Source organism: Macaca mulatta, chromosome 2 (genome assembly GCF_049350105.2).
Source record: "Macaca mulatta isolate MMU2019108-1 chromosome 2, T2T-MMU8v2.0, whole genome shotgun sequence".
Taxonomy (NCBI): Eukaryota; Metazoa; Chordata; class Mammalia; order Primates; family Cercopithecidae; genus Macaca; species Macaca mulatta.
This window is the reverse complement of record NC_133407.1, coordinates 140,781,111-140,805,875: the sequence shown is the minus strand read 5'-3', so window position 1 is coordinate 140,805,875 and position 24,765 is coordinate 140,781,111.

The following is a 24,765-nucleotide window of genomic DNA, read 5'->3' as shown; positions in this document are numbered from 1 at the left end:
GTTTCTTTCTTTTTTCCTTTCTTTCACAGGGTCTCAATCTGTCACCCAGGCTGGAGTATGGTGGCAAAATCACAGCTTACTGCTTGGTCTCTTGGGCTCAAGGGATTCTCTCACCTCAGCATCCTGAGTAGCTGGGACTACAGGCACACCCACACCCCCGCTGCCAATGCCTGGCTAACTTTTTACTTTTTATAAAGGTGGGATCTCACTGTATTTCCTAGGCTAGTTTCAAACTTTGGGGCTCAAGCAATCCTCCTGCCTCAGCCTCCCAAACTGCTAGGATTACAGGCATGAGCCACTGCACCCAGACAGTAAATATGTTTTCAGTTTTAGAAGACAGTATAGTCTGAGGTTTGTATAGAAAATAGATGGAGATGGAGGACCATGGCTGGTTAGCATTTTTCATCCTCTACTTTGTTTTCCTAAACAATTCACTTTCATGACAAATTAGTAGACGCTAATCGGAAAAACAATACTACTCAGATACCCACCCTGATTTTCCTTAGAAGATAGCTCAGAGGCTCCTCTTCCATTAGCATGTCACTTGGAGGTCTTATCCCCAACCTGGTGACTTATCCAAGTAGTCCTTTTAAAGGAAACTTTCCTGTCAATGACTCTGTTAAATATATTTTTTTTCATCTCATTGTATTTTCATGTAATTTTTTTATCACACTGGTAAAGGTTTAGTGTCCTTCATGATATGACACTCCATGGGGCTACTGCTTAATCCCATTCTGCCCTCATCCCAAATTAATGTCAAATCTTACTGGTCTCAAAGCTCCCATCATTTGCATGAGACACAGACTATTAGGAATGATGTCTTAGTCCAATCCAATCGCCTTCATATAAAGATGAGAAAATGGAGTGCCCAGAGGAAATATGCTTGACAGGGAAAAATGCTTAATTTGCGTGAGGTCATCCAGTATATGGAGTGTCAGAAGTAGGTCTTCTGATCCTATCCCTGTGCTTATTCTGTAAGTGTAACTGGATTAAGAAATGATGTTAATGAAGTGAATAAAATATTAGCTCTCATACACCCTTAGAAGTTAAAAAAAATCATATTAAAGGTTATCCAAGATCCCTTTTGATGTTTTAACCTTCTAATTTTGACTCTGTAAAGCATATTTTTGGGTCTTCATTATACTTTCCATTTTTCCCCTTTTCCCCTCTGCCTGGGAACGTCTCACATCCATCTAGTTAACTACTATGCTGTCACTGTATGCTATCCTAGGCATCACTTTCTTGGAAGAATCCTTTTCTGAGTATCCATATTATGTTTTCTAAAATATCCTTCTTCTAAGTAACACTCATCTCTATTGTAATTAATATGAATTTATGTGTTTCACATTTTGTCCTGCACATTATACTGCAAGCTCTGATGATGGCAGGGATCACATCTGTTTTGATGATTTCTTCTACATTCTTTTGAAAATTACACTAACTTTGGCCAAAGTTTTTCTCTTGTGACCGGGTTTAACCCATGAGCCCCCAACACCTGTGTGGTTGAGTTTAGGCGTGACAGTGAAATCGTTAAACTGAACATGGTGAGGAAGGTATTGTTTTCCTCTTGGTTAGTAGATCATGTGGATATAATTCCAGAATTATCTAATGCCCTGCATCCACCTTCATCACAGCAGCTGGCCCAAGGGAATAAGATCAACATGCATAATCAGGGATAAGATAAAGTATAAAAGAGAGAGAGAGAGAGAGAGAAAGAAAGAGAGAAAGAGAGAGAGAAAGAGAGAGAGAAAGAAAGAGAGAAAGAGAGAGAGAAAGAGAGAAAGAGAGAGAGAAAGAAAAAGAAAGAGAGAAAGAAAGAAAGAAAGAAAGAAAGAAGGAAAGAAAGAAAGAAAGAAAGAAAGAAAGAAAGAAAGAAAGAAAGAAAGAAAGAAAGAAAGAAAAAGAAAAAGAAAGGAGAGAAAGAAAGAAGTGCAAGGTATTGGAGTCCCTGGTGTTGTGGTATCCAAAGACTGGCTCCATTTCTACCCCATCTACGATTTGGTTAAATTAGTCAAAACATTCAATTTTTAATTTCTTTTTTATTTTGTTTAAGCTAGTATGGGTTCTGTTTATTTCAGCAACAACTAAATTTCTAATTAATTCATTGTATTAATAGCACCAATTACAGTGCTACACACACTCAACTAGTTCTTGAATAAAGAAAGAATAAATATCTTTGAACCAGAACTGAAAATTAAATATCTCTTAAGAAGGGGTGTTCATGTTGGTTCTAATTCATGACTTGTGGATCAACTGAGATTTAAATATGCTAAATATTTGATAATTTTATTGATTAAATTACTCATATGACTTTAGAAGTACCTTATAAAGCAAGATATGTGGAAACTTGAAACTAAGGGTAACTAATTATCAATCTTTTTTTATGAATCCAACTGAATTCTTATATGATGGCTAAAACTTACAGGAATTAAAAACTAGAACGAAATACAGCAGGATACCAAACAAAAATCAATCCTGTATCCCAGCAATTCATATACACCTTAAACGTATCTCACCACATGATACAATGGGTGACTTGTTAACTGTTAGAGAGTATGAGAATAAAGAATTCATGAATCATCTTGTCTGAAGTCCTGTTTCTTTATCTGTAAGTAGAGACGATAATTTTGGTGTGGACATTTATCAGACGTTGGCTGTCTTGCATGCAAATCCTTTTATTACTAGTACTCCTTCCTAGTTCACCTTGCAGACATTTTTTGTGGGGCACTTAATGCAGAGTTTGGACCATGGGCCCACTGTTACAACCTGGTGAGTAACATGGCTTCTGGCATGCAGTGAGACTACTAAATACTTGTGAAATGAATACGTAAATTACGGAGAGAACTGAAAATGTGAAACCATAATGTAGCCTCATACAATTTTGCATGCTTTATGGAGGCAAATCCCATGTTTAGTGGTTAATGTGGACATTGAACTATATACATTTATGTTTATACCAAAAATGCTCAGTATAACAGAAATATTCCTTCTTGGAAACAGCTTGACTTCACTATACACAGAGAGTTTAACTCACCTTCAAGTTGTATCCATCACAATTAATTAATCCATATTTTACATATGACTTTGGAGAGCACCCTCTGAAATGCAGGCAAGGCCATTTGGTTCAAGAGGCCCCATCCCATTCTTTATTCAACACAACTTTCTTCATTGAGGTCCTTCCACATGTACTTCACAACCTGGATAGCTGTGGAAAGTAATCAGTCTGGCACAAAAACGCAGCCCACAGACTTAGGGCCCACGTAATTTTTATTCAGATCTAATCTGCTGTAATTGTTTGGCCACTTGATGCTGTCCGTAACATTTGTAATTTTTCACTGTTCAGTATCCGACTCCCTCATCCACTTGGTGATAGTATCCTGATTGTGATTGTGATGTTCACTCCTTCTCTCCCCTCACTTAGCGTTTGTGCTTCTGGTGAAGCTAAACCCAGTCCCAATTTAAGCAGATTAGCACATTCAATTCGCAGGGCCACAGGTAGGGTTTCAAGGCACAGGAACCAAGGAGAGCCAATTAGTTATGAGCAGACATTTAATGAGGGCTTCTAAGAAAGAAGCTTTCTGACACTTTTAAGAGAGCTGTCAGAAATAATGTTCTCCTGACTTGTAGGAAGAGAACAAAGTGGTTTGTAGCTCTTGTAACTGCTGGTGGCCATTTTGTGAAAGCATTAAGATGAAACAGCCATTGCAAAAGATGACACAGAAATATAGAAATAAATTGGATCTTTGTAATATCATTGGTCTGCTTGATCTTGATGAACCTTTAGTCCTTACAGTTACTTGTGTCATTAACTACCTCTATTGTTTAATCCTATTTGAAAGAGACATTCTTTCATTTATAACTGAAAGCTTTCTAATGAGTCATCTGCTTTGCTGGAGCTCAGATTAAATTGAGTCCTTTGTCACAAAGGCATCCATGACCTAAACCCATAATAATCACCCAGTGTTTCTTTTCTATCACCCAATGTTCCATCTTTTAAATCACCCAAATGTCTCTGTGTTTTCCAATAAAGGATGTGCTTGGGGTGTAAGTATTGGCTAGAAATTTTTTCAGTTCCAAGTGATAGAAAATCAAACCAAGTTTACTTAAACAGAAAAAGGAAATTTATTACTCATATCACTGAAAAATTTTAGAAAACTTTTGATTTAGGGATTCAAACAATATTGACAGATCATATTTTACGTCCATCCCTTGGTTGTGCAATTAAATTGGTTTAATTCTCAGGTTCCACCAAGAGCCATCAGCAGCTCCAGGCCTATGTCATTTGGCCTCCAGGTTCAGCAAGAAAGAAAACAAGCTTTCCTTAGACTAATTTGGAAAAATAACTCTTAGCCCTGATCTCTTTGATCGAAATTGGGTTACCTCCTGTCCCTGAATTACCATGGTAAAGAGTATAGAGGCTGAAGTCACATGTCAGTTCAGGAAGTCAGAGATGGAAACAATTCTGCCTGAAGTTCTTGCACTATGACTGGGAACAGGAATGTGGTTCACTAGAGGAAAACAGAGGTCTTTGGATTAGACTAAGTTAAAACAGATGAGAAGTGCAGACAGTAAATACCTGCTGCATTTTACAAACAAAAGCCAAATTCTAGGCATTTTAGAGTTGCATTTTGAACTATGGCTCCTATACTTACACAATTTTAGAGTTAGATGAGTCCTTAAGACTTGACCTTCTGAGAAGTGGAGAATATTTTTGTGGGATCAGGATCATATAAGAAGTTGGTGACAGAGCCGAGAATAGAACTCATGGCTACTCACTCTCAAGAAAATTGATTTTTTGGGGGGTATGCCTCTAGATTTATAGAAAGAGTATGCACACCAAAGTTACAAAGATCTCTGAGTCCTAGTTCCTTCCTTGTTAAAGGGTGATAAGCTTACTTAGGGGATTAAATCGGATATGAAATGCCATTAATATACCATATACACAGTCTAGAACAAAGGTGATCCTATTATGACTCTAATTGCAGTTTTTTTTTTTTCTTTAAGAAATTTACTTCTCTATATAATCAAAAGATCATGGAAGTGGTACTATTCTGTTTTCACGGACGACATAGCCATCTTTTCTGTACATTAAATCACAGCATCTTCATCTTATTCTCAGAAAGCTTTCAAGAGAGTTGTTATTAGACACATAAATGCCTCTAAGTACTGGGATCATATTATCTAAAAAGTGAATAGCCTTCAAAGACAAGAAAGAGCTGGTTTAAGAAATCAAGGTTTATCCACTGAGACATTGGACTGTCTTTCTGGGACTAACCTCAAGCAAGTGTTACCTTTGGCATGCCCCTTAACTTTTCTGTAAAATGAAGATATCTTCCCACTCTTCCACACTGAGATATTGGGACAATCAAATCAGACATTATGTATTAAAGTATTTGGGAAACTGTAAAGTAATATAAAATTTTAAGAAAAAATATATTTTCTGCACATTAGTAAACCTGATTGATACATAAAGCAATTTCCTTTATATTGTTAAACATTTTATTATTGTTTAATATATCTATATTTATCAGCCAATTATGAAGTAGACTGAACAATATGAAATCGCTATTTTGGTTTTATTTGTCACTAAATCTAATAAAGAATTTAGTGCAAAGTATAAATGCTTTCTAGTGTTTATCTCTTCTATGGATAGCAAAATTACTTCTTCTCTCTTTTCTATATGTGTGATGACTTGTTTCAGAAAGAAAAGAGAGACTCTGATTTTTCTCCTTAATATTACTTCTTTATATGTTCTCCTTCTATTTTTATAGTTAAAATAATGTTCTCGTTTTAGTAGTTCACAAACTTGGTTGAAATTTGAATCTCTTGGGAGCTTAAAAATATTCTGATGTCCAGGCTGTTCCCCAGATCAATGACATGGCAGTATCTGTGGTTGGGACCCAGACATCAGTACATCAGTGCAAGTCCCCATGTTATTTCAATATCCAGCCAAATGTGAGAACTGTTGCTATTCCAAGGTCACTCAACAATGGTACTTAACTAAGAAATGGGCAGGATAGTAGAAATTTTTTTCTAGGAGAGTTCTGAGATTTAATTTTAACAAAAACTTTAAAGGTTGGTATCAAATTTATTTGTTATAAGGTCTCATTTTCAATTTTCTAATGTTTTTAGTGAGAAATAAAAGGAAGAACAAAATTTCAGTGACATTTTCCGTGTGCTCTGTAGAAACTATTATCACATCCCTGAAAATCATATTTTCACCTCTGAAGGTGTATTTCCATGGGTTTTTTGGTGGCATCACGGTTCCAGTGTATGATTCACACTTTCAAAATAAGCCATGTCACCCTTTCCTCATGTGTCTTTTCCCTCCTAAAAACTTTCACCTGCAATTGCATCTTTTAAAAGCATGTTTTCTGTCTTTTGTGGTGCAAAACATAAATGCCATGAAAAAAAAAAGTTAAGAAGGGAAAATAAGGTCTGAAATTTTGTAAGTAAGACTACAGAAATTCTTGATAAAGGGCCTGTTCCGGCATTCTCTTATGCTTTCTAATTCAACTCAATGAAGAGTTGACAATTCACCATACCAGAAGCACAAAATGAGAAATTTTGAGGGCCAATGCACAAAGACAGTTTCCTAAATAGATTGAGGAAAAGAAGTGTACTATAACAGGTATATATGACTGTGATACACAGTAGGAACTTCTGAGGTCAGGAAGCTTGAAATTTAAAATCCCCAAACTTTTCTGTCCAGTGGTCTGTATGTAGAAAGGATTGTGTCTGCCTGTGGTTTTTTACTTATATGCACAGTTCGAGCATCAGGCATGTCATCTTACTGGGTTTGAGGTTTGGTCCTACTTATTGTCAGTGCCCAAAATTGTGTTTCTCTCCTGGAGGCTAGAAGGGAAAAAAGAAAGTATAATAAAAGAGAGAAAGAAAATGACTGAAGAGTGGTATTAAAATTTTGTGTATGAAAAGTGAAAATAGTAAGAACTATGATTTTTAACTGATTTTTAAATTTTCAACTAATTTGCTTCAAAGTTGAGTGGTGTCCACCTTGGGAAAAAAAAAAGAAAGAAAAAACACCCTCAAATCAGAGTGCTTATAAAAAAAAGAAAATTAACTAAAATATACTTGGAGGAAAAGGAAAGAAAAAGGAGAGATCCGAGGGTTTTTTTTTTAAATTGCTATTTATTTGACAAAATACATTTGAATTTAATTAAAAATGGCAATTACTTGTACATACATTATTTCAAAATATTTTCACTAAGCACCAAATAGAACAGTCCCCCAATCTTTTCACTGATAAGAGATTGCCTTTGAAAGAATGCCTAAAACAATCAGTTTATTTAGGTTTTTAAGAAATAAATCTAAAGCTGCCAATTAGGATTTCTAATTACCATGAGAAGATTCAGTTAACAACCTTGAAGTAATATAATATGAGCTTTTAAAAACTTTGTTTGACCTATACATCCTAACTGAGAGGATTTGTTGGCCTCAGGCTGCTAATCACATGTCCATGTGCAGGTCTCTCTCTCTCTCACACACACACACACACACACACACACACACACACACCACTGAGAAATAAGTATCATGTGTAAATGATAAAGACTATATGGTCCCTGTATATTTAAGGGGAATAATATCTAATTCTCATGACTGCAGTATTAGTGAATACACGAATGAAACTGAGAGCTTGCTCTGAGCTATTCTTTTATTCTCTACTAAATGGGACCATTAGCTTCCGGACAGGGGAAAATAATGGTATATTCATTTCACGTGTCTGATAGTGTCTTGCTCCCAGTAATGATAAGGAAACAATGCACATTAGCACATTTGACTACATAAGCCAGGAGAGTAGAATATCTGAGTGAGTGAGGCTCCTTCTAAGATACATTAGAGAGCAGTGGTGATTACGGTAAATTGGAGAGTAAATACTCATCTAAGGCATGTAAATGGTACTTAGATCCAGCTGATTGTGATCATATGAAAATGTGAAGCAAGAGCTTCTAGATCTTCTAATTTTTTGTTTTATAAGAGGAGCCAGAAAGCTGGTATTTTATGTGAAGTATGCCGAGTATTTAATTTTGGGAGATAATTAAATGCATCAAAATGTGAGCTACATAATATACATTCGACTATGGCCAAATATGGTACATAGGCCACAACTTTACAGATATCTGATTTCTTTGTATTTTAATCACTCAGCTGTGTGATTTATTTTTGCAACTCTCATAAGTCTTTAATTGATTCTCAATCCTACTTTGACATTTATCAAGAGTTGTTGGTTGTACTTACACTAATAACCTATGCCTTCAAATTAACACTGAGTTCTTAAAATCTAACGACTGTTTCTTCAGCTGTATAGAGGGAATGAAATAGGACCTACCTCGATGATTATTTTTTGTGTTAAATTAGTTAATATATGCCAGCTCCTCATGCTTTGTAAGTAGTAAATGTGTTTACTATTATTATAAGTCTATGTTGGAGTACCCAACACATCTCTCCAAAGATTATCATAAAGGAGATGCTTTGAAAATATGAGTTGATTGATTGATCAATAAGTTTATGACAACAAATATCCATTGAAGAACTTTTCTCATCCTTTGCCACTTGGACATGACCTAGGATTAGGAGGATATGATTGAGAATAATTAGATTTTAGTTTAAGCCTCTGATAGCATGTGAAAGCTTAATTTTTGAAATAATTATAGTATAAACATTTTTACAATAAATAAAATATGTCTAAATAGCTTCATAAATATTTAAACAGCTAATCCACAAATACACCTGTGCTCTCTAGGCAGCATAGTTTGAAAGCACAAGCATTTTTTTTAGCAGCATGCACACCATTAGTGCACATTATTTATACAAATGCAACTCTTTTCTCAGGCCAAGCCACTCCCCATTTAGAGAGAAGCTTAGTGGTCAGACTTACAAAAAATACAACTGTTTCCTCCCTGGATCTGTAGCTCAAATGACTGAAGGACAAACCTAGGAAGTTACCCTTATGCAGGAATAATATAAATGATGAGTAGAAATACTGTGTGAAGAAATAGGCTACTGAACAATGATAGAGTAGTTTTAGGTATTATGGGAATCATTTCTCCCCCTTTGCGGATCAGTTTTGTTAACTGTAATGTACATGAATTTGACTCAATGATATTTCTTTTCTAGTTTCAAAATCTGTGATTAGAATGTTAATAGCTGACACATATAAATGTAATTGTAGAAAAGTTTTTTTTCTGTTTTCAGTTTCACTGGAATAAAATAATGTTCTAGTAAGTGTGCAGAAGTACATGTTCCTTTTCTTCAAGGAGTTTAACATTATATGACTGTCTAAATATGAGGAAATATCACACAAGGAGACAAAAACACGAGAACAATTTATAGAATATAAAATTTTTTGATATTTCTTCAGAGACTTGTTATAAATGCTAACATCTGAAGATATGAAGAAAGACTTCATGGCTTAGGTTTACTTAGACAAAAAGAAAGCTGAGGGCTCTGAAGAAGGAGCAAATAATTTAAAGATCTAGAATACATGTTAGTTTGATTTTGGGGAAGAGTAGCAAGCAGATAATAATAAGAAAAAAAGTCCCTGCTTATGCACTTTTTATTCAGAGATGGACCAGGCACAATAGTGTGACAAAGCATTGAATTCTTTAGAACAATTCAAGCCCACAGTCCAGTGGCTACTTCATTTTTCATTGTCAGGAGATACTGGTTTCTCTCTGTTTCCTTCTCTGTATAAGTCATGTGAGGCGTGTAAGCCCACTTTTCACACACTAAGAAAACATTAAAATGTGGTAGAACTTAGTATTTAAATTACTAATGTAAAAGCCAGTTTTCTTGTGAAAATGCTATTAAAAAGTCCAGGTCTTATGAAAATCTGCTCCTAGTTGCACAGAAATGTTTAAAAGGTCCTGGTAGGATTTTTCTAATATGATAGGGGCAGATAAGGTTCATTGTCTGTTAGAGAATCAATAGAGTAATGAGAATGACATGGTTTTATTTTATTCAGTTTCTTTACCTCATAATACACACATTGCAATTTGGAGAAAATAGAGTTAAATTTAGAAACAACATACCCTATCATGAACATGGCACATAACATTAATATGTAGATGCATCTGTAGATATACCTTACAAACCTCAAATTGCCCATAGCTCATGATCTCAAAAGTGTATTAGAGAAAATTATAAAAATACAAAGATAAATGGAAACAAGTAGTAGGTGGCTAATATACTCAGATCGTGACAAATGAAGTTGACAAACTGTAAGTGTTGGCAGCTGGCTTAGTCAGTTAGGGTTGTTATAACAGAATACCATAGACTTGGTGGCTTATAAACAACAGAGCTTTATTTCTCACTGTTTGGGAGGCTGGGAAGTCCAAGAACGAGGTGCCGCAGATCTGGTGTTTGGTGAGGGACACTTTCTGTTTTCTCTACAGCTGTACTTTTACTGTGTCCTCACAGGTGGAAGAGGGAAGGGAGTGCTCTGTGGTCTCTTTTATAAGGATATTATTCCCATTTATTAGCCACCCTTCCCCCATGAGCTAACCATTTCCCACAGGCCCCACCTCCAAATACCATCAGCCATCACATTGAAGGTTAGTTTCAACATATAAATTTTGGGTGGGACCCAAACATTCAGTCTATAGCAACTACCCAAAAAACATAATTTAAGAGGCCAATCTAACTAACAATGTATAAATAATCTTCAGTTTCTTACGAATGTAAATATACCTTCTTTTTAAGAGCACATGGAACATTCATAAAAATTAGCCAAATACTAGGCTAGAAGTAATTTCAATAAATTTATAGAGGTGAAAAAACACAGATAATATTCCCATGATGGTGCAGAAAATCTATGACCGACAAACAAAATCAGTCCCCCACAAAAAATTCTTCCTCTTAGGGATTTAAATGCTCTCTCTTGAACACCTCTTAGTTCAAAGAGGAAAAACCAAAACTGGAGAGAAAGATTTACAAAGAAAAATTAAAAATAAAAATAATATCTATTAGAACCCAGGGGACATAATGCTCTGAGGGAAACTCATAACCTTAAAACTTATATTCATTTTTAAAAAAAAAAAAAAAGAATAAGGACAAATAAATTATCAGATGCAAAATAATTAGAAAAAATAAAATACACTAATAAAAGGTCTAAGTAAGGAATTTATAATAAAGATATATGCAAAAATAAATTATTGTGAAAACTTAAAAACAGTAGAAGCAATATGCAAACAGATGTTGGGAGTAGAACAGTAAAATAAACAACTGATTAATCACAGAAAGGAAAATGTGGGAGGCTGTGGTGAGAGGATCACTTGAGCCCTGGAATTTGGGCATCATAGCTAGATTATATCTCTAAAAATAAATAATTTAAAAAGAGAGAAAGGAAAATTAATATGATTATTTGTACAAATAAATTTAGACACCTGAATGAAACGTATAATTTTATAGGAAAATATAATTGTCAAAACAGACTTTAAAAAAATAATTCAAATTAATCTATTTTCATTTAAGAAATGTTGAATGCTATCAAGAAGATCCCACTCAAAAACCTCAGGCTCAGATTGTTACACAGGGGGTTTAATCAAATTTTTAAATAATTGTAATGTTCTTTATTATAGCATGTAAAAAATAAAGGTAGATTTACAAACTATCTTAAGACACTGAGTGTATTATTGATATAAAAACCTGACAAAGATTGTACTAAACACAAAAATCTTACGTATTTTATTATTTATTAAAAATATAAAATAAAATATTTATAACTCAAATTAAGCAGTTCTTGTAAACCATGCCACATTACAATCTAGTATGGATTATTTCAGAAATGCAAGGATGGCTTAATTAACTAGGAATTTATTAATATGATTCCATTTGATAAGAAATCTATGGAAAAATAATTTTATCATCTGTGCAGATGTTTATCAATAAACAATTATTGATAAGTGCACAACAAAATCTAAGTGATGGATTCCTCCTTCAACACAATGAAAAAGATTAGGTTCTGCTAAAACATAATTATTAGATGATAATTATTTTGTGTGCAATTGATAAACATAATGACTGCAATTTAATATGGAATTTGTATTAGTTTGTGTGGTTTCTTTTTTTTTTAGATTTTTAATCTTTTGAAACAAGAAGGGCAAGTTTTCTCACAATTAAAGAAAATCTTTAGCCATATACAAAGAATATAATTTTAAAAATAAAGTCTACAGAAGTATCTTTTCTTTGGGCACATAATTGCTGGTTTAGAGGCTTCAATACTTGCTATGCTTTCCTCTGTGTCAAGGTAACACAGAATAGCTATAAGTGCTCTATAGAGAAGTAGTGAAAATATTTATTCTCTGTATAATCCTTGAAGGAATAAGTGTGCTCTGATTCAGGCTTGGGGCATGCCTCCCACTCCAACTTGGCAATAATCCCCATATTCTCTCTAAATAAAATGAACATACACATAGGGATAGTGAATTAATAGAAAATGGAAACAGAGTCTGGAAACTTTCATTATTTACCAAACACTGAATCACAAGCTTTTCTATGCCAGGGAGGAATTGAGGAGCAAATCAGTGCAGTCTACTGGCTCCACAACTTGCTCGTTGTATAGGGCTGCTAGATTTAGCAGCTAGAAATACAGGATGCCCAGTTAAATTTGAATTTCAGATTAGCAATTTTTTTTTAGTATAATTATATTTTGTGTAATATTTGGGACACATGACCAGGATGGCCTCAATCTCTAGCTTGACTAAACTTTAGTTTTTTTCCTGACTCTTGGCCCTTGACTTTCATTTTCTTAAGAACATTTGCTTTAGAAGCTTGAAATTGTGTATCTGTTCTCTACCCCTTTGATATATGAATCTTCTATATCCCAGAAATGTCTTTCTCAAGGACCTGAGAGCTATCCCTTCGAAATGTGATTATTAGGAAAGTCAGGGTCTGTATCTCCCAGTCTCTGTGAGGGGGCAGAGGCCTAATTTTAATAAGCACCAATTAGCAAACACAAATGGCCTAGTCACATTGAACAACCTGCTCCCAACATTCTCTAGTACCTTTCTGCTACCTCACCCAGCAATTAAAAACTCTTGTTTCATCCAAATTGTGTTCAGCCTCTTTTCCATATTGAAATAGTCTCTCTCCCCATTGCAATAATCATGAATAGTATTTCTTGCCTGTTTAAATGGTCCAGGGCAAATTTTCTTTTGCACATACATATACTACATATTTGGGACATTATATTTAAAATTTATTTGTCATTTGTCTGAATTCCAATTTAGTTTTTTTTTTTTTTTGGTATGTTTTGTCTGACAACCCTATAGCTGGGGTAACATGGGATAATTTTGGATAGGCCAGGATCTACATCACCGTTTCCTTGTTTGCAAAATTAGATGATCCTATTATTGTATATGGTTTGTTGGGATTAAATTATGTACTCCCTACGAGTCTTTTAGCATAATCTTTGGCACACAGGAAACACATAATCAATGATTGCTGATGCTGTTCTTGTGTTCATTAACAGGAAAAGAAGTTGATAATACCTGATGTGGTTCCTGCGTCATTAGCTTTCATATCAAGATGATCAGTTCACAGAGTGGGTGCCTATTTCTCTCCCCTACAGTAGCAGTTAATGAAACAAATAAAAATTGTGTGTTTAAAAAAAATTTATATTCACAAAATAGTTTTCGCCATCTCTTTCTTTAGCAGGCTCACAATTATTTAGCATCTGTGGGAGAGAGTTCCAGTTAACAGGAATGACAGATTAACTACTTCCTTTTGGTATAATAGGAATTACACCTGAAATATATGACTGTAACTGTACATTACTGATCACTGCACAATTCAACAACTGCAAACTACATCTTGGTTCTATCAAGGACGTAGCTCCATTCTTAGCCTTGCTTTTTCATTAGTCCATTTTTCAACAACTTGTGTTGACTGAGGTAAAGGATAGCAAGGAAAAATTAAGCCCATTCCTTATCTAGTCATCTGTGGTACAGATGTTTACTCATTCCAAAGTAAAGTAATTGGTAACAGTTTGAATGTCTTGGAGTATTGACCTCTGCTATCCTACTTATTTTAGAAAAGGAAAAGGCAAGTAGTGAACTGACTAAAGGACTGAAGGGACCAAGAGAATGAGGACAAATAGGAATCATGCCTAGATAAAAAATAAATTGCTCCCACCTAGGTGAGAGTTGCACAAAACTTAGTCAGTACCTCCATGTGTGGACTCTGCACCTCAGTGGGAAGACACACACACACATCTCATTAATGCTTGTAGTACTAAAACTATCTTAATATATTTCCAATAGAATACCTACTAGTTTATGATTCACATACTGTGTCAAGTTTAATCTTACAGTTTCATAATGAAGTATGGAGACACAAAGTATTATTTGCTTTTTTTTAACGTGGGGTAAATGCATTCATAAGTGTTTTATGATTTACACAGTGAGGATGTCTGACTAATGTAGTTCATATCCCATGCCTAATATTGTACAAAGTATATAACTTCATGACTACATATTTAGTCATACAATAAGACATTTCGAATGGGTATTATGGTGTAAGTGTGTGTGTGTGCATGCAAGTTTATATGTGTATCTTAAAAGTTTTACCTAATTTTACATTCATAATTCTCTATGAAGAGGACAAAGCAAGTTTTTTTTTCCTTTTAACTCTTATTCTCATTTCATTGAAAAATGCAGAGCATTCTTACTCAAGTCTGCAAGTTAAATGTTAGGGCTGGGATTGGAGCATAAATCTTCCAATTCCCTGTCTGAATTTACTGTCATAGATAATTTTTTATAATATTAAAATTAATTAAAAATATATTTTAGTTCTATACCACTGATTAGAAACTAGGATCAACAAACAAACAACAACAACAAAAATCAGCTTCTGCTGTGAAATGGCACGGTACATATTCTATTTGCTTTTATATGGAAGGTTCTCAATATCTGAGAATACCCAGTGGATCAGTCATGATTCTATTAGAAAAGCAGAACTCACTAGGAGTGATATGGGTTGCACGGTAGTCAAATCTGGAATAATTCTGAAAGTTGGTTGGGCAGTCTATACAAGCTGCTGCCTCTGCATCCACTGTTGAGGCTTAAGTCATCACAGATCTGCCATACTGGCAGTGGAGAAATAAAGCCACATGCAGATGAGAGCAAGGAGAAGCTGGGACCCATGAGGACAACTAGAATTCTCAAGGACACACTAGAACCCGTATCTACCACCCCCCACCGCCATCTCCAACTGGAATAGCTTGGGTGACTTGCAAGAGAACCTGATATTCCTCATGATGAAGCTATGACACATTTGGCCCAGGATTAGAAGTTGAAGGAAGACGTCTGGCTAGAAGAGCTGTGGATCTGGGTGTTGCTCCATGCCAAGGAGGTGAGCTGGCACATCAATGCCAACACCTGTAAGAAGCCATGGTACTTGGAGCCCAGCAATGATCTCCAAAACATTATATATATATATATATGTAAATTCTGTCTTACTTTCACCTTCCAAATCTTGTGTAAAATGTCTCTTGTGCCCAATGATATCCTGGAGACATACAGGGAAAGGAATTCCAAAAAAGCAATGTAAGTGTAGCTACATTTGCACCACATAAAAGTACCATCTGCCCAGGGTGGTGGCTCATGCCTGTAATACCAGCACTTTGGAAGGCTGAGTTGGGAAAATAGCCTGATGTCAGGAGTTCCAGACCACCCTGGACAACACAGAGAGACCCCATCTCTACAAAAAATCAAATAATTAGCTGGGCGTAGTGGTGCACACCCATAGTCCTAGCTATACAGGAGTCTGAGGTAGGAGGATTGCTTTAGCGCAGGAGTTCCAGGCTGTAGTGATCTATGATCACACCACTGCACTCTAGCCTGGGTGACAGCATGAGACCCTGCCTCTAAAATGAATAAATAAATAAATAAAAATTTTAAAAGGTATTGGAAAAAAGACATTGAACAAAACCCATTTAAAATGCACATGAATACATCATTGGGGTTTTTAGGGGTAAAAAAATAAAGTGTAATTGAGATTTTTTTCTTTATTTTCTTTTTTATTTTTTTGAGACAGAGTCTCGCTCTGTTGCCCATGCTGGAATGCAGTGGTGTGATCTGGGCTCACTGGAAGCTCCGCCTCCCAAGTTCACGCCATTCTCCTGCCTCAGCCTCCCGAGTAGCTGGGGCTACAGGCACCCACCACCGCACCTGGCTAATTTTTTGTATTTTTAATAGAGACGGAGTTTCACCGTGGTCTCGATCTCCTGACCTCATGATCTGCCTGCCTCGGCCTCCCAAAGTGCTGGGATGACAGGCGTGAGCCACCGTGCCCGGCTGAGATTTTTTCTTGAAAAATAAAGCTAAAATTTACGAAAATAAGTATTTTATTTTATTTAGTAAAATGTATGTCCTAATTTCAAGTATGTGTTTATTTCTCAGGAAGGACAAACACGTTATTAAATGTTGATTTTGGTTTTTCTCATATTAGTTTTTCAACAACAGTATAGATAACACAGTATGATACTATTTACTTCTCATTTAATTTTCCCAGAAAGATCATAATGAGGCTAATTTTTGAAAAAAGAAATTTGTGGGCATCTCAAGATTTTCATAAATTTCCACAAGGACTCCTTTTAATTATTTGAGGTTGAAAGCATTCCTATTTGAGTTGTCTATTTTGTCTCGGTCTGCATTAATTTTCTTTTCATTTTTAACTGGCCTAACTCGCCAACATCAATGGATTTGTCTATAATTGGTTCATTCTTTAAAATTATCTCAATGACTTCAAGATATCCTCCATTTTGTGCAAGATTTGGAATTGTTTACTACATGTTACTATGCTGACTTACAAAGTCATTAATAGTCATAGACACACAGTAATAAGCTGTAAAGAATGGTTAAGTTGGAATTATTTTTATAAATGGTTGGTTCATTAGTGAATACTGTGTAATTAATAATCACTTAACTCCTCCATAGTAGATATATGGCCTAGGCTCAGATAAACTCTCTGATAATGAAGACTCTCTGAAGACTATTTAGTAAATAGAAATAATCAATTTCCTATAAACAAGAAACTTCAGGGAAAGACAATGTGATCCCTTTACAAGTTGACAGTGCATTTTATATGAAATGTCTCAAATCCAGAGAAATTTGCAACTCTTTATTTCCCAGAGTTCAATGGCATCATTTTAAAAACCTCCCTATTTTTTCTTCCAGTGATGGTAAAAACCTATCTCCTAACCTAAGTCTAAGTGGAAAAATGTCATTGTTCTGACAATGGTTTTCTTCACTGTTGACCCATTAAAAAAAAAATAGAATCTGAAATTATTCATCTATGATATCTATAACTTAATTCATAAGATAGTTCTTAAATAAATATGAAATGGAATTTTTTATCATTATAATACTCACTTTCCAAAGTAACCAGCTAACCATATATAAATGTTTATATTTTCAAAATCATTATCCATTGTTTTTCTGGAAATGATGTAAATATATGGCTTTCCAAAACAGATACCTAATCTATTAACATTTAATTAGACTCATTAGAAATTTTAAAGGCCATTTGACTTGAAAGCATTGGGCTTTGAAGAGAAAGAAAGGTTTATCTCAGAATTCCAAAATGTAAGGTTTACAACGATCACAACTATCATAAGGTTTACAACTATCACTACAGCAAGAAGGTTGTAAGAGGGAGCAAAAAATTTGTACTGTAAAGCTATAGGACAGGGAAGATGAATAGTGAAATCACTTTCTTACTACCCAATGTAAGATTTTGACTAGAATAAATGGAAGATTCACAGAGGATGAGATAAGAGCATAGATGCTCATGGGTGCCTAATAAGGGCAAACCTAGTCTAACTCTTTCATGAATAGTTTGGGGGGCATCCCAGTGCATAAGAGCTTATATCATGGAAGATGGCCAACCTCTTATAAACTAGAGACCTGCATCTAACATGACACTGAAGCATCATGACACCTAAGTAGTAGTAGAATGGCAATGACTGTGGGAGATTTCTTGACCTGAAGGCAGTTTAACAAGTCTCAGTCAGGTGTTGAAAAAGCCGTTGGGAGTCTGTGAGCTACACAACCATCAGTATAGCAATGGTAAGAAGGACACTGGATAAAAAGAGGACTTGAGTTCAGACAAGACGTGCAGAGGGCCTCAACTATGCAGATGGGAGGTAGGAAGAACAGAGGCTGACAGCTTAAGACTAAGCATGAACAGGCGCCTCAACAGAGGCAATGAGGATCAAAGGCAGCACATGGCGCTGAGGCCAAGATATGCAGCATTCCCTTACCTCATCCCTAAGAACATAGATGATCTATGGCAGAGTGTGAAAGAAGATGGGGTGGGGAAGGAGGAAGAATCCCATAATTATGGAATACTTCCTCAAAAGTGACTGAACTTTAAATAAGGGGTGACCAATACACTTTGAATCCACAAATGTGATTATTTTCAGTAATCTATTGAAATGGTAACTCCTGAGCTATATTGAATTTAGTTACTAAAAACTCAAGTTACGTATTTTCTCACCAATGTTGTCTATACATTTCAACATTGCTACATGTTGATTTGACCCAGTAAGTTACCATCTAAGAATTTATCCAGGATAAATACATGGTCACACCAAGAAGCAAAGATATGTGTATAAGAATGTTAACTTAGCTTTTCATTTAATAGCAAATTACTGGAAGAAATCTACATGGCCACGTAAAGGGATCCATGAAAATGAATTGTGGTACTTCCATACAATGGAATAATAGTCAGCTGTCAAATAGATGCTCAGCAATTTGCATTTTGTAATGGGCTTTATTAAAATTTAATTAAGATAATTTAGCAGGTTACAATAAAAATGTAAAAGTTTGGTGACAAATTCCCACAGTATTTAGCTTATCCTTGGTATTCATTATAAAGTTCATTGTTGCCTACTGTATCATGGATAGGGCAAATTTTTATCATGAAACTTTTTTATTACATTTGTAATGCCCTGTTTAAATAAGATTTCTTTCAAGTATGTACTGCATTGAAGAATGTTTATTATAAATGTATCAACCTATTTAAAATACTGTGAACAATGAAGATACAACCTTAGCAAATCATTGTTTCATTATTTTGAATACTAGAGAGAACAGTATTAAAATGTTCTTACTTCTTAGGGTTGCTGTAAAATACCAGTAGGACTTATATAACTAAATTACAAGTAAATCCCCTAATGCTTGGGGAATGAGGGGTTCTGTTTAATTAAATATTCTATTTTACTCAGTTATCACATAAGTCTTACATGGTTTTCAGCTTTAAAGTATTTGAACATAAATTAAAAAATGAAATACAGTAAAAATAAAACCCAGAATAGAACATAATTTAATTTTGATTCATTTGCAATTCATTGACTTTCAGCATCATGGAAGAAACTGTTAGATAACACCAACCTGAGAGTTACGGCACGTAAACAAAACCATGTAGCTTTTTTGAATTTACCCACTGTATTAGTCAGCTTAGGCTGCTATAACAGAATACTGTAGACAGGTTTAAACAATAGGAATTTATTTCTAACAGTTCAGGAGGCTGGAAAGTACAACATGGAGATGCTGACGACTGATTTGGTTGCCTAGTGAGGGCCTTCTTTCTGGCTTGCAGACAACTGACTGTCTTCATGATGTGTCTTCCCATGGCAGGGAGAGACATAGAAGAGGAGAGAGCAAGAATGAGAGAGAGAGAGAGTGAGTGAGAGAGAGAGTAAGCTCTGCTCTCTCCTCCCTTTCTTATAAAATCACTAATTCCCATCATGGGGGTCCTACCTTCATCTAAGCCAAATTGCTTCTCAAAGATCCCACCTCCAAATACTGTCACATTAAGGGTTAGCACTTCAACAAATAAATGTTTGAGGAAGACACATTCAGTCCATAGCAACCACCTACTTCATGATGGAGAAAATCTGAGCCCAAAGAGGGAAAAAATTCACAAGCCTAGAATCACACATAATTATTGGCAGAACTCAGCTGGGCCCTCAGTCTCCCAATCCATAGTTAATAAACCCCCACAGTACTCTCTCATAGCACACATTTCCCTTCCTTATGATACAGTCACACACTGCATAAGGATGTTTCCATCAATCATGGACCGTATATATGATGGTGACCCTTTAAGATTATAATGGAGCTGAAAAATTACTACCGCATAGTAACATCCTAGATGCCATAATGTCATACAGCAACCCATTAATCACCTGTTCGTGGTGATGCTGGTAGAAACAAACTTACTGCACTGCCAGTTGTATAGACGTATAGCAAGTACAATTATGTACGGTACATAATACTTCATCAAAAATAACTATGCTACTGGTTTATGTATTTACTATACTATATTTTTTATTGATTATTTTAGAGTGCACTTCTTCCAGTTACATAAAAAAAGTTAGTCTCAGGCAGGTCCCTCAGGAGGAACTGCAGAAGAAGGCATTGCTCTCTTAGGGGATGACAGCTCCATGCCTGTTATTGTCCCTGAAGACCTTCCAGTAGGACAAGATGAAGAAGTCGAAGACAGTGATATTAATGACCCTGACTCCGTGTAGATCTAGGTTAATATATGTGTTTATGTTCCACTTTTTAATAAAGTTTAAAAAGTAAATAACATTTTAAATAGAAAAAAGCTTATGGTATAAAATGTGAGCAATAGCATTTATTATATATTATATATATATCTATTTTTATTGTTGCCAATTACTAGCATTATAACTAAGAAACTGAACTTTTTGTTACACAGATCTGATTGTATTATTTTTTATTAAATTTTAACCCATATAGAAGACATATGGAACATGACAGTGCTATAGACTATGTCTCTTTGGTTTACTCGTTGGACATATGCTTTACATACAAAAAGTTATTTTGATTCACCATATGTGATCCATATTTAAATGTGGAAATGGAGCCTCACAGGAGATGTATCAAAATAGCACATGCAAACATTTACTATTTGTGCCAGTAAGTGGATCTTTAGCAGAAAACTCAAAAACTACCATATGCAGCAGCTGTTATTCAGTGGACCAAAAATAACGGCCTAGAACAATGCAGGCTGCAGTTTCAGCATATTTGAACTCCATCCACCTAGCAAATACTTATTTCTCAAAATTCATTCAGATGCCTAAAAGGCCCTTCATTCGCAATTAACCATTGTAATTGTTCCAACCCAGACATGCTATTTAGGGAGAAGTACTCTGGAGAAGAAGTTTCCTGAGCTATCAGGCAATTGTGAGTGAAGGAAGGGGTGACAGAAAACAGATTGTCCATTCCCCAGGACAATTTTTGGAACTCCACACAAAATACTTTTTAATAAATCTCTGGATGGCAAATATGACTGAGACAATACCATGTACTATGCAAGAATATTAACTAGTTTATTAATAATTGGATGCCTCTCTGAAATAAAAGGGCTGTTTCCCATATTGAATATTTTTTATGCTCAGGTATTTTTGTCTGCTGAGATATTCAACATGAGCATGTGTTATTATTTGTTGGAATACACGCCGAAAGTTAATTTCTAGTGCAGTGTCACAATAATGTAGAAAACGCTGACCATCGTCACAATGGTAGGAAAAACAGTGCTCAGCAAACAGTCACTGGCTTTGAACTCCAGGCCTATCACAGGCTTATATGCAAGCCCTTAGAAGGAATAAGCCTTGATTTCATCTCTTACAAAGTTTGATAGTAATTTGTACTTATGATTATTTCAAAGGGTCATTGTGGGGCTGATTGTACAATGTTGACTACTACTACTACTATCTGGCATCATTCATTCAATTCACACTCTGTTAGAAGTTGTGACACTATGTGATGTCATTATGTTATTTAATCCTCAAACCAACATACAAGATTGTTTATTTCTATGCAGCATTAACACATATATATATACCCCCAAGTCTCAGTGACTTAACACAACACACTCTGATACGGAGGCAGGTGAACCTTCAGAGAAGCTCTCCAGTGTGCTGTGACTGAGAGATTCAGGCTGCTTCAATTTTGTGATGCCACCATGTCCATAAGTCCTTAAATCTAGAGAAGAAAGATCTGGAGACCTGCTCTCTGCCCTTAAATGCTTTAACCCAGGGGTGACCCAGAAGAGCCGATTGTCCATCAGTATCACATGGCCCTGCCAAATTGCAGGGTGCACAAATTATGAAAGAGCTGATGGCTATTAGAGGAACAGTCAGCATATCTGCCACAGATCATGTGATTTTCCCTATTTTATAAGTGATAGAACTAAAGCTCAAAGACATTAGGTAAATTACCTAGGAAAGTCATACAGCTGTTTAGTACGGAGACTTCATTTTCATACCAAGTCTGTTTGGTTTCAGGTCTTTCTCTGAACTGTAAGCTTTATTAATATTTTGATAACTTATTTTCACATATTAGTGAATGACAATAGACCTATGAAAGGTATGATTTTAAAAATAATTCTTCCTTAGCTAATGACCTTCTCAGATGGTGAGAAAAGAATTATTTCATCTAGGTTCTTCTTTCATATCATGAAAAAAGTTCTTATTGTTTAATTTTAAAAATGTGGATGTTAATACTTAAATTACTCAGATACTTTTGTAATACAAATTATTTAAAATAAAAAAACAAAATTTGGAATATAAACTTTGGATATTTTAGATAAACATAAGCATATTGTTCAAAGTAGAAGAAATAAATAAATGTCTACTTTGGATGTAGGAAAGAGTAACTATTTTGGTACCTTTATGCAGAAGTTAGAAATCCAACAGTTCTTGCCATCTTGATTGCAACTTTTTCTTCACTGAGCTTCTGGGAAGTGCATGAGAAAGTAGGCAAAAAATTCTCATGCTATTAAATAGCAAAATAAATAAACAATAATATACTAATGTAATAAGAATTGTAAAGTGTTACAATAGATAAATCATCCATAGCCAGAACCAAAATATGTAATGTAATACTAGAACACAACATATAGCTTAATAATTTGACATTGTATATGGTAAATGCTTGTTTGATATATTTGTACTCTTATTTATGGCTTTTCAAAGAACTGCAAGAACAGTGGGATCAATCAAACAGACTTTGATAAGAAAAAATAGACTATGATAGACTATGATTATGTTACTTTTGCAGATGGCCACAGGCAAATAAAATTGTATCTGAGAACAAGAACGCTGATTTTATTGGACATATGGGTCATCTCCTAAAGTAGCATGGAATTCTGAAAAAAATGTGAGTATCACATAATTCTGGGAAGTGCTTTTATTGTAACTATTGATAAGATTAGTTTATGTAATAGCATAATCTTTCTCCATCTTCCATGAAATATACTCAAGAATCACAATCTTTGCTCTCTTTGCAAGAATTTAGATACCCCAGTTCCTTCTTTCAAATCAATCTTTTAGATAAAGCCCACTCTTCTATGTGTTTTCCTTTTTTTTTTTTTTTTTTTTTTTGTGACAGGATCTTGGTGTCACCCCAGGCTGGAGGCAGTGGTGTGATCATAGCTTACTGTAACCTTGAGCACATAGTCTCAAGTGATCCTGCTGCCTGAGCTTCCCAAGTAGCTGGTACTACAGGCACTAGCCACCACGCCTGTCTAACTGTTTTATTTTTAGTTTTTGTAGAGATGAAGGTCTTGCTATGTTGCCCAGGCTGGTCTAGAACCCCTGGCCTCAAGCAATCCTCCTGCCTCAGCCTTCCAAATCACTGAGATCACAGGTATGAGAAACCTTGTCCAGCCTGGTCTTATTATAAATTTAAAAAAAACATTTGGTATGATTTGGAGATATACTAATTATGTATAAAGATATATTATGGAAACAGATACATGTGGTTATACATGGCCAACTGAGAGAAGGAATGGCATCAAAGGCGGTTAACATCTGTTTAGTCTAAAATGTTCCAAGCACTCTAAGCTTTCACATGATTTGCATAATAATAAGTTAATAACAATGATAGCTTGTCTTTATTGTGTGACTTTTTCTTTACTGAGCCTTGTGCAGGGTTGTTTACATGCATGAACTCATTTGGTTCTTACAGTCTATGAGGATGGGGTTATTATTGATAAAACCTGGTGCTTGAAACAGTGAAGTAAGTTGTCAAAAGTCACACAACTTTCGTGGGACAGGGGTGAATTTCGAGCCCATGGCTCTGTGATTTCAAAATATATTTGGAATTTTTTTTTCTTTATACTAGAATGCTCCTTTGCCTGCTTTGTTCTTCAGCTGCAGGCTATGAGCACTCGTGTCACTGTCTTACCCAATGGTTGGAGTTAGGGTTAGGGAACAGTGTTTTTTTATGCTAACAGGGTTGTCAATGGCATAGTTGGAAACAGCTGATTCCAGCACAGTGCCCATGATAAATCTCTCCAAATGAGGCTCAAGGAGATTCATTTGTTTTTCGTTTTCAAGTGAAAAGCATTAGAGCATTTCATTCTCTTTAGAGAAGAGATTAGAGAAGAACAATTAAGGGACAAGGCTATTCTCCAAGGCTGGCAGAGCCACCATAAAATACTGTACATCCTCTTTAAAATGGGGATCTTGGCTCCTACTAATGAGGGAAAAACTTTTCTCAAATTACTACTTAATGTCATGTGAAATATATGAAAAGCACTATTAAATTGATTTTAAGGGTCTTGTTGAAAGCACTGTCTGTTACATCATTTCACAGTTCCTATTCAAGTTTCCACATTAGGAAGAAAGTTCTTTTTGGAATTTATTTTCAGGAAAGCCCTCTCCCCTAAGGAATTGTATGCCTTGTCTTATTAACATGCTTCATTTTT